Source organism: Triturus cristatus, chromosome 2_1, assembly GCF_964204655.1.
Source record: "Triturus cristatus chromosome 2_1, aTriCri1.1, whole genome shotgun sequence".
In the NCBI taxonomy this organism is placed as follows: Eukaryota; Metazoa; Chordata; class Amphibia; order Caudata; family Salamandridae; genus Triturus; species Triturus cristatus.
Genome location: NC_140581.1, coordinates 414,012,012 through 414,028,953, shown reverse-complemented (window position 1 = coordinate 414,028,953; position 16,942 = coordinate 414,012,012). Strand labels below are relative to the sequence as shown.

The 16,942-nt window shown below is 43.7% G+C and overlaps 1 protein-coding gene across 1 annotated transcript in view; it reads right to left on the bottom strand.

Moving 5' to 3' along the window:
* CWC27 (CWC27 spliceosome associated cyclophilin) overlaps positions 1–16,942 on the bottom strand; it is an 873,807-nt gene that overhangs the window by 474,133 nt on the left and 382,732 nt on the right. The gene's annotated exons all lie outside the window — the stretch shown is intronic.

The following is a 16,942-nucleotide window of genomic DNA, read 5'->3' as shown; positions in this document are numbered from 1 at the left end:
AAGGGTATTCGGATGATCATTTACCTCGACGATATTCTTATTCTTTCTCAAGACCAGTCTCAAATCATTCAGGACCTGAATACTGTAATAGACCTACTAGAAAACATGGGTTTCATTATAAACAAAGAGAAGTCTATACTCCTCCCCTCAAGATCTTTGGAGTTTCTGGGTTTCACGGTAGATACCACGAAATGTCTCCTTCTTCTTCCTCAGAAGAAGATATCAAAAATCAAGAAAGAGATAAGACATGTTCTGATTCAACAGTTCTTATCCCTAAAGGAATTAGCCAGGTTACTCGGTCTCCTCTCCTCTTCTATCCAAGCAATTTTTCCGGGTCCTCTAAACTATCGTGCTCTTCAGAGAATAAAGTTGAAAGCCCTTCGTTCAGGTCTCTGGTATGGAGATCGCGTCTCCCTAGATCAAGAAGCGATTTTAGAACTGAATTGGTGGTTAGTAAACCTGGATGCTTGGAATGGGAAAGCAATTTTTGGCTCAACTCCGGAATTTGTCTTAGAATCCGATGCGAGTCTCCATGGCTGGGGAGCCTGTTTCTTAGATCAGAACACGGGTGGAGTCTGGTCTCTGGAAGAATCTTCCCATCATATAAATTTCCTAGAATTGACCGCGGGACTCTATGCCTTAATGAGCTTCAAGCATTCCCTTCAAGGGAGATCTGTCATTCTAAAGATCGACAATATGTCCGCAGTTGCTTATATAAATCGCCTAGGCGGAACAAAATCTGTAGATCTTTCAAACCTAGCCAAGAAACTTTGGATGTTTTGTCTAGAACACAAGATATCACTAAGAGCCGAATACCTCCCAGGCAAGACAAACATCTCTGCGGATTGGAACTCAAGGTTCCTCCTGGACCACACAGATTGGAAACTCAATCCCTCTGTCTTCGACTCTCTCAATATTTCCTGGGGTCCCCTGGAATTAGATCTCTTTGCAAGCAGACTAACTTTCCAAGTAAAGGACTACTACAGCTGGATGCCAGACCCGGGTGCTCTAGCAGTAAATGCCTTTCTTCAACCCTAGATTGGAACCAAGGGTTATGCCTTCCCTCCTTTCTCCATGATTCAGAGAGTTCTCCAGAAAATCAGACACGAACGCTGTTCCATCGTCCTAATTACTCCCTTCTGGCCCTCCCAGGCCTGGTTTCCAACAACGCTGGAGCTTGCCTACGACCTTCCCTTCCTAATTCCTCCCCTCGGGGACCTCCTTACAGACGTGGACGGTCGAATTCATCCCCTGGTTCATTCCGGGAATCTGAACCTTCTTGCCTGGAGAGTGTCAGGCGATCCAACCATCTCTCAGGGCTTTCGTCAACAGCTTCTACTCTCCTCGGAGAATCCTGGGCTCCCGGTACTCACTACCGGTATAATAACATCTGGAAATTATGGGTTCGTTGGTGCCTGGAGAGGAACCTGGATTCCGTGGAGGCACCTATTGTTGACATAGTTAACTTCCTCGTGGAGCAATTCGAAAGAGGACTTGGTTATAGATCTATCAATTGTTATAGATCTGCTATCTCCGCTGGTCACGCTCTCGTTAATGGTAAAACCGTTGGTAAAAATAACATCATTTGTAGAGTTCTCAAAAGTATTAGACTTAGGAGACCTCCTAGACCTAGATATCAATCTCTATGGGATGTGAATTTGATCCTCAATCTCTTCTCCAACTGGCCTGATAATACACTCTTGAATAATAAGAATCTTTCTATTAAACTCGCAACCCTTCTTTGCCTAGTTTCTTGCCGTAGGGTCTCGGATGTTAAAGCCCTCGAAATCTCCAATAGATCCTACAACATGTTTGGAGTCAATTTTGATATATTTAGAAGAACCAAGACGATGTCTGACTCTATTTTTTTATCCGCGCTTTGACTCGTGCCCAAAACTCTGTGTCGTAGATTGTCTGAAAGAATACGACCGCAGAATGAACTCTCTTCGCCCCCCTGACGTAAATCAACTTCTAATCTCCTTCATTAAACCTCACAAAGCTATCTCCTCTGCTTCTATCGCTAGATGGGTTAAAATTGCCATGAGCTTAGCAGGTATAGATCTAAATTTATTCAAACCCCATTCCATCCGAGGTGCCATGGCCAGTAAGTCCTTCTGGTCCGGAGGTAAGTTGGACGATATCCTCAAAGCCGCCGACTGGTCCAATGCTAGTACCTTCGCTCACCATTATTGCAAACCAATTTCTCATATGTCTGACGTAGTCTTTCAAAGCTACCAACATGCATAATGGTTGCCTCCGGTCTTGTAATGAAATTGCGATTCTCCTATTACCATGACTAGAGAATCTGGATTTCATTAAAGACACGGAGGCTAACATTATCCCCCCCTCCGCTTCCCTTTGATTCTTTTAACATTAATTATATATTTGAAGTTCATACATTTTGTGATATTTTACATTCAATGTATTGAGAATTCTATTGATGAATGCCCTTTTATTCTATGAATGTCCTTTGTTTTTACCTATGCCTAACCAAATTGTTTGCTTCCTCTCTTCATCCTTCTTTATTCCAGATTTACTTGCATCTCTCTCTTTTTTACAGATAATCTTTCTTAATCTTCAAGTTACTGATGCTCGGATGTTCTTCACTACTGTTCAAGTCCTTGCACTGTTGATTATCGAAGTTACCTACTCCTTCCCTGGAACTTATCCTGCTCTACACTTCATTTAAAAGAGGCAGATTGCTATGGGCTCATGCCTTTTATTATTGTTAACGTTCTGGAACTTTTGCTTTATGATGTATGCGGCTTGGAGTCTGCATTAAAAGAAATATGCATAATGTTAGCCTCCGTGTCTTTAATGAAATCCAGATTCTCTAGTCATGGTAATAGGAGAATCGCAATTTACAAAGGCAGCATTGGTGAAATCTTAACTATTATTTTTAATGCAGCTACAATGCCTTTAGTAAACGTATGTTTTCTAGCTTTAAAAAGACTGCAAAAGTGGTATACCACACTTTTGCACACTATTCTCTAGGAAGAAATTACGATTTGGAAACCTGCCCATAAATACTCGAAAAGACATATAAAAAAAGTCAGCAGAAATATGTCTGAGAGCGGTCTTTATCTACATTGTTTAGCTTAACAAAGTTTAATCATTGCCAGTTAACTCTTAGATATCTTATGTCAAAAACAATGTTGTGTTGTTTATACTGGCTGACAGCTTCAGTTTCATCATTAGGTTTCTGCGAGTACAGGTAAGCTGTTGTTCATGGGCTAGATGCCCAACATGTCTGAAGCATCCCACAATGAAACAATCGCTGACTTTGTTTTACACCATCTGCTAGTCAGAACAAATCAGCTTTTTAGAATCATAGAGGCCTCTTTATGAAACTTGTAGGCCTGCATTCACCTTTTGCCTGTTGAATTACAGCTGGCACGATCTCCCAAACACTACAAGTATGCACATTTAAAAATAACATTGGTGTAGTGATGTCATGCTGTCAGAAAGACCAATATAACAGTTATGATTGGCAATGGTCAGCAACTCAAGCATTCAATATCTTCTACTACTGACTGCAGTGGGTGTTTCATTTCTGCTAAAAAAAAAAAAATGAATCTAAGAGTAAATGTTTCTCTTTTATATATAATGTGAGGTACAAAATGTACTGTATAGCAGTCGTTTAACAACATTTCAGTCCAGTTTCCTTTTATTCCTTTTTACATTTGTATTTCTGTGCAAGCCATGGCTAAGGTTCCCTCACCCCAAGGTATAGCAAGCAGTGCAAACTCAACAAGAATACAGGAGGTGATTATGCAATGTGCATTATTATAGCAGAGACGAGACCCAATGACAAAATTAGCATTGGTAAAACAACAAAAAAAGAAAAATGAAATCGAGCTGCAAAATTACAGCAATTATGACGCAAACTTACAACATAGCTCCACATACATAAACACATCAAAATCTGACATGCCTGAACGCACTCACTACCAATGTGCAGTGTCACCATAAAACATGACAAATTTCGGGGAGAACATAACCATAAAAGAAGAAAGTGCTATGGTCACGACCACTGCTCCATTACAAAATACACAAGGTAGACACATACATATAGAACATTACAGTGCCACCCTTAGACGGCACACGGAATTACAAAAAACACAGCATAAGTAACAGCAAAGAGTGCATCAGAAAAGCTAAAATCAGAGGTACGCACATCCCAGAGAAGTTTCTGGAATAAAAGGCTGTGGTAACAGTTACATAGCACAAAACCACCACTATTCTATACATACTTTTGAAATAAGAATAAAAGTTTATAAAGTAAAAGGAAACGCAGTCTAAGGCACAAACACTCCATTAAGGACTTGAGCTTGAAGCATATTTTCAAGACACACAAACATAGCTGCCAAGGTTTCAGATTGCTATGAGTGACAAATTATGAGTTACAATCAACGACTATGAGTGACACTTTCTCAGGAGCAAAATCAAGCAATGAAGATACGGGAAACATATAAATATCAGAAATGACACCCATTTGAGCAAAAAAGAAACTCTAAGAAGATCTTAAAACTGCTGTAATTACCAGAAAGGAAAGGGTATCGTGGGACCCCGGAGATCCAGCTACTGCTTACTGAGGAGGCCAGTCACAGTGTAACTGTGTACAGTACAGGAGGCTTGGGGTTTGCAAGTCACAGTGTACAAAGGAGGCCCAGAGATTAGCGATGGCTTGGGGTTTATATAGGAGAGCAGTGTGCACAGAGAAGGAACGGAGGTTACATTTAAAAAGGTTATACAGGATGTCAATTGACAAAGTATTGAAGGTTAAGGTGTTTACATGGGGCTCATGGCCTTCCTGTGGGTTCTGTAGAAAATATCGGGGAGGCCTGGGCATGCTTGGTGTACAAAAGAGGTCCACGGACTCCCACAGCCAGTGCAAGTGCATACAGAATGGATAGGGGTTACAGAATGACACTGTAAGGTGTACACTGGAGACCCATGGGGCTGTCTATTGTTCACCCTCTGGACTGCCTTCTGCTGTTTGGCCTTCCCTGCCTGCGCTCCTCTCCCTCCCAGGAATTCTCCTTACCAGCAGGGTCTAGGGTAGCTTGAAGCCTTGCCTCCTCTGCGCCCATCCTACACCTCCTGCCGTGTCCCTCGGCTCCACTCAGGAACAGCTGTTCGCACTTACCTTACTTCGAGGCTCTGATAGTGTATTCCTGTGCACAGGAAAGTGTTATGATTCCCAGAGAGGGCCTTTCTGGGGCTTGTAGTTCTTTCAGTTTAATTTTCCAAAGGAATCTAGGAAAGATTGGACTTAATGTCCGCAAGCAACGAGGTAAACCGAGAAAAGATTCTCACCCAAAACATGTCGATAAAAGGAAGGCACGAATGACAAGCCGGTCATAATCTATTGCGCATTATCTTTTGTAATAAGCTGCACTCAGTGCTCATTCATGCGCAGGTCGACTGTGCTGCTGTTTACTGCAGCAGTAAGGACTAGCAACTCTCTTCCCACAAATCATGTGCCACCCAAATGCGTCCATAACTCTGCCGAACCTGGACGTGTGTGTGTGTGGGGGGGGGGGGGAGAGAGAGAGAGGGGGATTGGAGCAGGGTGAAGGTCTCGTCTGTTGTGAAGCACCTGCAGTAGAGTGAGACAGCGAGCACGTGGGTGTCCGGACTGTGAATTAAAAGCAATTTTAATTTTAAAATGTGTATGATGCATGTTGGGCAATGAATTATGTGGAAAAGTTGTGGCATTAGCGGAAGACGTTTTAGTGAGTGCCTTTAGGCCAGCTGCAGTGCAGTCAAATGTACATCTACCGTTTAATTTTCAGCCAGCCTAAGACAAGTATTGTGGTATCTGAATTGAAGTGTGTGGCTGCGCGTGCACGTGTCATGGTTGCGTGGAAGGAGGAAAGCAATGCAAGCTGAAGCACATTTGCTTTGTACTCTTGAGATTATCAGAGCAAAGCTTCATGAGTTTCCGGCATTGGGGTCGGCTTAGAGACGCCTTTTGGGTGAAGCTCGGTCCCCGCATCAGCACCTACTTGTATGCATCGGATCTCCGTGGAGCCACAAAGCAGAGAGGGAAGCACCCTCTTACCCATATTGCACCTCAGCGAGTGCAACACATAGCGGGTCACTTGCACTCCATTCCTGACCCTGCCTTTTTAAATCACTTCACGAGCACTTCACACACTTATAGGTCCTGAAGAAAGCCAGCTCATTACCAAGGCCTGGCTGAAATATGTTGACCACACAGGATGTGGGAGACCATAGATAACTCCACAACACATCCATTGCCTTGTTTTTAACACTGCCAAGGGCCCGCTAATAAAATTACCTACTATAGGAATTGGGACCCAAGGACAGTTTTTAATTCACACTCACACGCTATCACTGCACACTCATTTACCACGAAACCAGCTCTGCTGTAAACAGGCGTTGAAGCACACCCGGGACACGTTTGGTGTCACCGGATCGAGCCCGATGATGAAGCATGCCACCAACTAGGTAGGTGGGTGAGGGCTTTCAAAAGAAATAATATTTCTTTCTTCCGTACAAACACACTATCCCCATGCCCTTTGAGGCTAGTTCCCATTGATAATACACATATTCCAGGGGAAGTGAACTAGCCCTGCTGTTCCTCCCCTCTCCCCTTGATACCTAATAATCACAAGCATTAAAAATGCAATAGGTCTCGCCTTTTATTAAGTTAAAGCCATTGTGCTATACAATACCATTAGCAAAGCAAATGGCTTTAACTTAACCAAAGGCGAGACCTGTTGCATTTTCAATGCTTGTTTATCTCTTCCTTTCATCCTAAATGCCGTCTTTCTCTCTCTCTTTGTTGCAACCTTTCCTTCTGTTTTTTCATTTCCTTGTCTCCTTTCTTCATTTCCTCACTCTCCCTTTGCCTCTTTCCCCTTCCCTCCCTTTTTCTCTCGCTCTTTCACACGCACACACATACATACAGGTTGATATGTATGATGTCGGGACACGCATGCACTTCCCCAGGCACACTATGCTCTGTATTTCTGCCCAATTACTGACACGTTGTGCAGAAGTCCATCACGTGTTGGACGCTTTGTTTTGTCGTATTCCAAACCCAAGGGACCTGGCCCTTTTCCAAGCTCGTGACAGTGTTTCACTCGAGAACAGCAATGTAACTGAACCACGGGGCATGGCTATAACTCACTGTTTACGTCCTGTGTAAAGATGTCAGTATAGCTTCTACATGCCTAGGAGCACATTCTCAGAAAAAGAAGGGACATATAGAGCGGGCGGGCTGTTCAATCCATTGCGCGTCCCCACAGACACTTGCCGGAGTCCTGCCTGCCTGTTTCGAAATACAAACAGGCGATGTGCTGAATTCCATGACTGAAACCAAATAAGGACCCCCAATTGCCCTCGTCCCCTACAAAATCCCACAGCATTTTCTGTGGTGGAGGGGGAGGTATACCTGGAATGCAAGCAGAATGCAGCACCCTCACATGCAACAGTTCAGGAAGAGATTCTAAAATGTGCCTGGAGTCTGGTCCCACCTAATGAGAGAGGCCTAGGGTTGAATGGGTTCACAGGCTGACCCCATCCTTCCAGGTTCTGAATACAAATATCAACACGTGCCCCAAATATTCAGAAGAAGCTGATATGGTGGACACCAAATGGTGCTAGGGCTGCACGGCACTCAACATTCACCATTCAAGAGAAACTTCATATTTTCTGACCCACATGGCAATGTGGCTGATTGTTTTAGGTGCCTGGATGTATTAAGTGCACTGTAGTCACCCATAATCAAAGTATAGCTTTAGTTACAATATATAGAAACTCCTATCAATTAACATCGCATGCCAGGGGTAGAACTGGGCTGCGTGCCTCCTAAGAAAAATGTTGGCCACCTGCACTTGTCTCTTTTTTTTAATACTAATTAAGCTCTGCTCATGTGCAGCACTACATTACCTTGTAGCTAGATTTGCACTATAGAAAAGTAGCCAATGTAGGTACATGTTAGTGGGATGTGTGTTGAGGCTTCCCGCATGGGTGCCCTAAGCAATACTTACGGCGCCTGGTCCCTCCATTGTGTGACCAGAGGAGGCTGGTCAACAGGAAAGACTGGATGCTCCCTGGCAGACCACGTATCTAAAGGACATGTAGACTTGAGGTCGAGTCAGTGATATGTGTGTCACCCTGGAAAAGTTGGATTATAGTGTTGCTTATGTATCTTATGCAACTAACAACCGCGGACACATCCAATAGTCCTAGCTTCTTGTAGGTGTAATGTTAGTCGTTCTATTACTGAATGCAATGACAGAAGCAGCAAAATAGCAGTCTGCGGCACTCTGCTAATCAAAGATTTCAGTTTAACTCTTTTTAAGCCACACCCTTAATCGCGTTCCCGGGGCTTCAAGTATGCCGTGTCCTGCCTGTCCACAGCACCAGCAGTTCTAAAAAGCAGATGCTGAGACGGTCCCTATCGGGCTCTCCATTTTGTCCTCACCATCAGTGTGAAAGAAAATCTTAACTCTGCAGCAGTACCACTGTTCACTGCGTTTGAGGTAACTTCAAAGAAACTCGTTCTAGTTCTTTGAGTCTCATCATCATTTCAAAACGTAAGCATTTCAATGTTCTATACAACTAAGCCATAGTTGTTGCATATCTATCATAGACAACGAACAACCATTGACAAAGCTGTTGTGGCTTGTTGTAGGTGTATTGTTACTTGTTGTATTATATATCTGACAGAGGCAGCAAACTACCAGGTGTGTGGGACACTATGCTAAGCACAGATTTCCCTTTGTATTCCCAGCCTTCTATCTGTTTGCGACTGGAGATGTGTCACTGTACAGTGGCTGGTGCAGATATGACCGCTGAGTACTGTCAGGAGCCACGGACAGCCCCTCGGCTTCCTACCGAGCACGAAATGAATGAGGTGGCGATGGCATGTGAGCGAAATCCATATTGTCCGGGAAAATGAACTGAGAAAGCAGTGTGTGTGCGTACACTCTTGTGTGCTGGAACATATACTTCTATAGTACAGCGCACACAACGTCCATGCACTGTCACACTTAACCATGCGCGCGCACCCACAGGCACACTTCACTTTTCTCATATCCAATTTTGGGCTTGGAAACACCCCCGTTTATATATAAACAGCCGCTCGCATGCAACCAGCACACAGAGTGGCGTAGACAGAAAACTGTCCTCTCCAGCGAACACACTCTCTGGTGTGGAAGTGAGAAAACAGCCGCTAATTTGGGGAAGTGGTCCCCTCTTACCGAAAACGTACTCACAGCACGGGAGAGAGAAGGGCCACGGGGCATACGATGAGCACTGATTCGTTATTTTGTGTTCACAGGCTTAGTGGAAACAGAATTGACTTCACAGATCATAACACTGAGCAAACGACGCCTGCTGAGAATTATATCCCTTTTGTTTCTTTGTTTCGCTCCAGGAGGGTTATGGGAAATGTAGTCTGGTCGGTGCTTTTATTCTCCCTCGCAGAACAGGGCCCAATTTTCGCTTTAATATTTTTTAACCTATAAATCAGTAGCGTAGTTTATTCAAATTAAATTCAGAGAGAAAGTGCATAGGATAACCGAGTGCACTTGGAATACGAGAAGAACTCAAATCATAATACAGAGACTTTAGTAACAAGCGCTCGCCAGGCAGCCTATGACGTTTACTTTCGGCTCTTTCTGCCGTCCCACTTGGACGAGCTCGCCTGCTTACCTTCTTAAGTAAAAGCTTTCTTATCTTCATGGGGCCATGTGTTTGGCCCCATAAAGATAAGAAACCTTTTGCGATGCAAGGAAGGCAGACGAGCCCGTCCAAATGGGACCGCTCAGAATGCCGAGCAAAAACATCACAAACACCTCTTTTCCAATGGCTGGCCACCGCCCGCCAATGGAAAAGAAGGGCGGGGCTTAATGCCCCTTACAGAAAATAACCAATGTCATTAAATCTCGCCAGCGAGACTGCGCATGTGCGCAGCCTACGCTAGCGAGACCTAAAAAAGCACTGTAGCACGAATGATAACAATGTTCTGCAGGGAGACCACACATATAGCAGCAGGGAGTGGTGGCACAAAGGAGCAGGTGATAGAAGGATACATCAGAGAAGCTCATAGATGAATGGGCACTGATGACTTTGTCAAGGTTGTAAAGAAGGAGGCTACAATTGGGAACACGTGGTGCTTATTTCGTAGGAAATGGGGTACCAAGTCTATGGGTGCTGTTTCCAAGAAGGGTGGCTATCCTTGATTGTACAAGTAGGAATTTGGGAAAAAGCAGCATACGTCACTCACCAATTATAACAGTGGCCTCAGTGCTCAGTTTAAGTTGGTGGGGCCCACCAGCACTCATTTTTGGGGACCAGCACTTATTTTTTTCACATAAGACTTTGACACAGAGCAAGAGCTGGGATACGATGGAAAACAATGGGGAAAGAAAGAGTAAGACAGAAAACATGTGACAAAGGAAGAAAGCGGGGATGAAAAAGTAAAAGTGAAGCAAAGGAACAGGGAGTGTCGGGTATTGGATTAAATAGGCATGAGGTGGAATCAGGACTACACAGTCTCTTTAGTTACCACCCCGATCAACAGCAGAGCTGACTACAGGCTTCTAAGCAAAACTCTGGGCCCCAACACTTATTCTTTTACAAATTAAGCCATGAGTAGCCCCTACCAGTGCTACCAAGGAGAGAGAACATATATTAAGACCAGAATGGGAGGAGGAGGGAAGAGTGATGAGAAATCTGTGTGAAGATTATTACCCAAACAATTGTCACAGAAGAAAACTGTTTCTCGGGATGGATACATATTCCCATAGACTCCACACTTTAAGATGAGTCCCAGGGCAATACCCTCTGGGAGGTGGTACTGAATAGTGCAGATTTACTATGGAAATGGAACACAGCTCGAGCAATGTATCAGTCACTGCATGCTTCATCCATGGAGGTTGACTGATGTTTGAAAGTATAACCGCATAGCACCGGATAGATGTCAATTACCTGAAAGACTCTGTTGAGACTGGTAGAACATGGCATGGCCCTTGTGGAGTTGGCACAAATGCCCACAGAAGGGTCTTTCTTGGCCAAGTCATACCAGATCTTGATTCAGAGGTTGACCCAATGCATTATAATTAAGGGTGGGCGTAGTTCGCGAAGTAGCACTTCGCGAAGCTACGCAAAGTGAAGTTCGCACTACGCGAGCTACGCATAGCACTTCGCGAACTGCGAAGTAACATGTTCGCACTGTGCAAGATGTTGTTTTCAATGATTGCACAGTGCGGACAAGCAACCGGCACTGTGCAATCATTGAAAATGGCATCTTGCACAGTGCGAGCTGTAGTTTTCTGCTGCTCGAGTAGATTTTTACTCGAGCTGCAGCTTTCTCAACGCGAACTGGTAGTTTCTCATCGCGAGCGGTCGCGAGCATACGCGACCCCTCGCAATGAGAAACCTGACCTTCTCGCGTTGGGAATCTCGCCGGGAGGTTTATTTTCCATGCTCGCGATCGCGAACAAGGAAAAAGTCTCGCCAGGATGTCATTTTGCTTGCTCGCGGTCGCCAACTTGACGTTGAGGACAGCGAGCAAGCAAAAAATGACCGCAACACTACGCTACGCGTGTTCGCACTGTGCTACGTGCAGTTTGCGTAGTGCGAAGTAGCGCAAACTTCGCAAACTACGCGAGCATAGCGTAGTGCTTCGCCCAGGCCTAATTATAATGATGAGGCACCATCTTTCCTATCCTGGCCCTGAGAAGCCCATAAAGAGCTAATCTTCGACTTTGTCCTGTCAATGTAATAAGATACTGCATGTCCGGAATCCAGTCTATGCAGCTGCCCCTCCTCTTTAATAGGATGCAGCCACTCCCCCAATTTGGTGGGATGAGGAGGAGGGGAAAAAGAACAGAAGAGTGTTGAAATGTTCCATTTGAAGAGGATTTACAAAAAATAATGTGGTGACCCGGTGTCCCTCAGAACCTCGGTATACGTATTATATAGATACAATGGTTCTGTCGGGAAATTTTCAATTGCTTTAGAGTGTTCACAGTATATATACATTACATGTAACACATATCAATGAGTCAGGAAAAAAGGGGAAGAAAATAAAACCCATTCCAGCGAAATTTCAATCGTTTTTTTTAAGGGAATAACGAATACACTAGGCTACAGTGATACAAATAAAGATTTTGTGAAGAAGGAGTGACATGTAGTGGTAAATACAGACGATACACTTAGTATATGACAGATAGAGAAATCTAAAAAATAGGAGGGTACAGTCTTTGATTTTGTCCATGTGATTGTTCACATATGCTTCATGATCCTGTGTAAGTTAATTTGTGAACAGAAACGTTGTGTAGACATATAGTATGCGTCGACGTTTCGACCCAGTGTAGAGCGCAATTTTTTTTAATAAGCATCACGGCTGGTCTTCCTCAGGACGGTGGGGTAGGTATGTAGCCCTGCGCAGAATGTCAAGAGTCACTGCGGGTGCCTTATGTCTTATGTGGGAGGAGATGGCGCCTATGAAGTGTGAGTAAAATCTAATTCTGCGTGTAAGGCGGTGCACAAAGGTGAGAGAGAACACCCTAAGCCCTCAAAAGTAGACCCTAGGGTCAAAACATGATTAAAGCAAGCCTATGCACATGCTTGTATTCATTTCAATACTTACTAGACCTTTGTCTAGCTTCTTCACAAATTTAATGAACACATATATCACACAAATGGGATCAATCAGTGTAGTTGTGATTTTCTTGTCACCTTTAATCCGAAAATTGCCCAGCCAACACGTGTTTCGTCTGGGGATGTGCCCCATGACGTCTTCAGGGCTGAAAAGATGTGCAATGGAACAGAACATATCATGGAGTCGTGACATTATACTGTACAATATGATATGTTGACCACATACCATACACCAAGTAGTGGAAACCCTAAGTTCCAGTAAGTGAACGGAAACTCAAAGTGCACCAATGATGTGTGTGGTGGGAAAACATTTTCCTATTACCCAGAAGACATGAATGCAGTGGTATCTACGGAGGTCCAAAGTTTGCAATTCTAAGAACCTCTAGCACATCGGGTGACCATAATTATTGTACTACATAGTAACAGTACTTTAATGACAATCATAAAAGACTGTCAAGACGGTGAAGAGAAGAGAGAAAAGAAAAAAGACTTATATGAGAAAATATCTGCTTCCTGTTCAGAACCGGAGAGAAAACAATGTAAGGTAAAATGGGGTCTAAATCTGCCCGAAAGGTATAGTGATTCTAATTGAGGAGTATAACCCTCACTATTCGTAGTTCATGCATTCAGTATAGCGATCATGAAGTGGTGCGGCGGGGAGAATCCTACCTTAAACAGATTTACCGTCAGTCTTGAAACCATAACTGATTTAATGAGCCATTCGTAGTTTCACTGTACCAGCCATGTGATGTACCTGGTTGATCCTGCCAGTAGCATATGCTTGTCTCAAAGATTAAGCCATGCACGTGTAAGAACACACGGCTGGTACAGTGAAACTGAGAATGGCTCAATAAATCAGTTATGGTTCCGTTGATCGCTCCATGAATCACGAAGGGTGAGGGTTCATACTCCTCACTACGAGCCACTATATTCTGGGGTTATTATCAGACCCCATCAAGACTGACGGTAAATCTTTTTAAGGTAGGGTACTCCCCGCTGCACCACCGCATGATCACTATACTGCATGCATGAACTACGAATAGTGAGGGTTATATACTCACTTAGAATCACTATATCTTTGGGGCAGATTTAGACCCCCTTTTACCTTACACTGTCTTCTCTCCAGTTCTGAACTGGAAGCGAATATTTTCTCTTCTAGGTCTTTTTTCTTTTCTCTCTTCTCTTCACCGTCTTAACAGTCTCTTACGATTGTCATTAAACTACTGTTACTATATAGTACAATAATTATGGTCACCCGATGTGATGTACTAGAGGTTCTTAGAATTGCTAACTTTGGACCTCCGTAGATACCACTGTATTTATGTCTTCTGGGTAATAGGAACATGTTTTCCCACCACACACCTCATTGGTGCACTGTGAGTTTCCGTGCACTTACTGGAACTAAGGGTTTCCACAACTTTTCGTATGGTATGTGGTCAACATTTCATAATTTACAGAATAATGTCACGACTACATGATATGTTATGTTTCATTGTACATCTTTTCAGCCCTGAAGAAGTCGTGGGGCACATCCCCAGACGAAACACGTGTTGGCTGGGCTATTTTCGGATTAAAGGAGACAAGAAAATCAAAACTACACTGATTGATCTCATTTGGTGATGTATGTGTTCACTGAATTTGTGAAGAAGCTTGACAAATGCCTTACTAAGAATTGAAATTAATACAAGCGTGTGCATAGTAATTCTTTGGGTGGCAGAAAATAGAGCTTTCATTTGCGTTTCTGTACACATGCACTCAGGGACAGCACACAGCTCAACTAAGACAGACACACAGGCACCCATAAACAAAGGCCTACAGTCACATACAACCCTGTGCAGCAGAGGAACACAAGGTGATTGACATCAGGAGAGCACAGTATGAAGTGCAGCATGTGATACAAGTTAATGTGCATTAAGGGTGCACAGGGCCATGGGCTTCACAGGAGCACAGGATGATCCGCATCAGGTGAAGAGTATTAGGGGAGCACAGGGACATGTGCGTAAGGTGAGCATAGAGTGATGTGTGTCAGGTGAGGACAGACTGAGGAGCATCATTGGAAAACTGGGTGACATGCCTCATTGAGGTACTGGGTTACATGAACAATGGTTCTCTAGGAACTGCTCATCATTGGCTCATGCAGATACGAGGTACCCAGGGTCGTGTTCAATGGTGGAGAAAATGGTAAGATGCAGCATGTAGAGGACACAAGGTAATTAATGTACAATTAAGAATAGGGTGATGTGCAAAAGCAGACGTGGCGTAAAGTGCAAAAGGGACACGTCTATATATTTTTTAATTCAATTAAATACATATTTATTTAGGTTTATAAAGCCATATCATAAGAAATTAACCATTAATGTTCAACCATATAAAACCACATATTGATTTCCAATTGATCTAAACATAAAATCGAAATTTGGACACATTACAGATAATATTTCCTATGTTATTACACCTCAAAGATTGAACCAAATTTATCGGTCAAAAAAGTGCATTTGAAAAGAAACAGTATTCCTTCTCTTTAATCTTTACACAGTTTAAAAGGATATCTCCAACATACTTATTTGTTACTCTGCTGGTACCAGTAAAGCCCTATGGAAATTCAAAGCAAACTGGGCATAAACTTCAGAAAAGGGAGATCTAGAGAGCTATACAACAGGGGGAGAAGAGGGCGGGCGGGGAGTCTCCGGTTGACAAACACCAGTGTCAGAGTTAGTAGCTCGTTCTGTCCTGCATTTTTTTTTAGATCCGGTGCATTTTGTATTTGTTAATTATAAATGTAAGCTAAAAAGCACCAGAGTGAGATGAAAGAAAGAAAATTAAGAGCTACAAATGCCGGACCTGAAAAAATATGAGCAACATTTTGAAGAAAATGGCATTTTCAATCAGTCTTTGAAATGCATTCAAATTGATCAGATTTCAAATGACGGTTTTGCAAAGGCACTCAGGGTAACTGATTACACATATCAAAATACACAATTCATTTATAGGCAGGGCCACTAGAATTACGCAGCATGGGATGCCCAAATTACGCAATAGAGTTCACTAATTACGATGCAAGAAAAGACAAATTATGTGGCGTAACACAGCATATTTTGTGATAGTATTGCTTAATTATTTTCAAATTTTTACACATGGTTACCATAGGAAGCTGGCATTCTATATAGTGTACCAAAATGAGGTACACTGTGCACAAAGTCCAGGTGACCCGTATTGGTTTACAGGGGCTTGCTTTAACCATCCCAAAGTGCTCTATTTTGTGGTAGTGTAGTCGAGCAGCTTTGGGCTTGTCAGAGGTGAGTGTTGAGCATTTGTTGTACAGACAGCGTCAAGAAATGAGGCACACACTCAAGAAGAAATTCAAGGTAAATTTAGAAAAATAACAGATTTTTAATTTGGACACCAAGATCATCGGACTCAAGTAAGTACTTTTGGAGTTATTGTTTTTACAGAAAACAGGAGAATAGCAAAAGCTGTCAGATTTGAATAATGAGACTCGAACACAGCAATGTTATCCTATAGGAGAAACACTGACATGCATAGGTATAATTCCAAATGGTTCTTAGAGTTGATCGCTTGGACTTAAGGTGCTTAGGGGCCAAGGTCCATAAAAACACCAGCAGTTTGGTTTTACCTGCCCTGGTGTGTCCGGGTGCAGAGGTGCTGCTCACGATGGCAGCTTTGAGCGCTACACAGTAAAGTCAATAGAGAAACCTGTAACAAGAAAAAGGCTGCAAGTGGGGGACTTGGGGACCAGTCCGGCAGAACCCAACAGGGGTTCGGCTCTTGTGGGTCTCTGGAGCAAGAGGACACCATTGGTTGGCTCAGACTCTGGCTGTGGGGCTCGGGTGCAGAGGTGTTTTGTCTGGAGGGTCGTTTATGTTGGAGGCGCTTACCTCTAGGGATCGACCTGGTGACGGGGGCAAACAGGCCAACAGGGCCACTCTCGGTGCTGGCCTCGGTCATGTTGATGTCCCTCGTTGGTAGGTGGGTCTTGGCAGGGTCGGTGTCCAGACTGGGCATTTAACAAGCCCTGGCTGCTGCATGGGCTCCAGTACCCATATAATTGGTGCTTGAGGGCTCCTGGAGGATCTAGCGGCTCAACACTCGCTGGGGGGACGGTGCTGGCCTTTGGGAGCCACAAAGCCCTTTTCCTGGGGTGCTGCTTCCTCCTGGCAGTCAGCAGAATGGTGTACCAGACAGATGAGGTTGGTGTCTGCAGACTGCAGGGAAGTGGCTACTCCACTCCAAGGGAGATGCTGACTAGTTGGTGAAGTGCTGGCAGCCCTCCTAG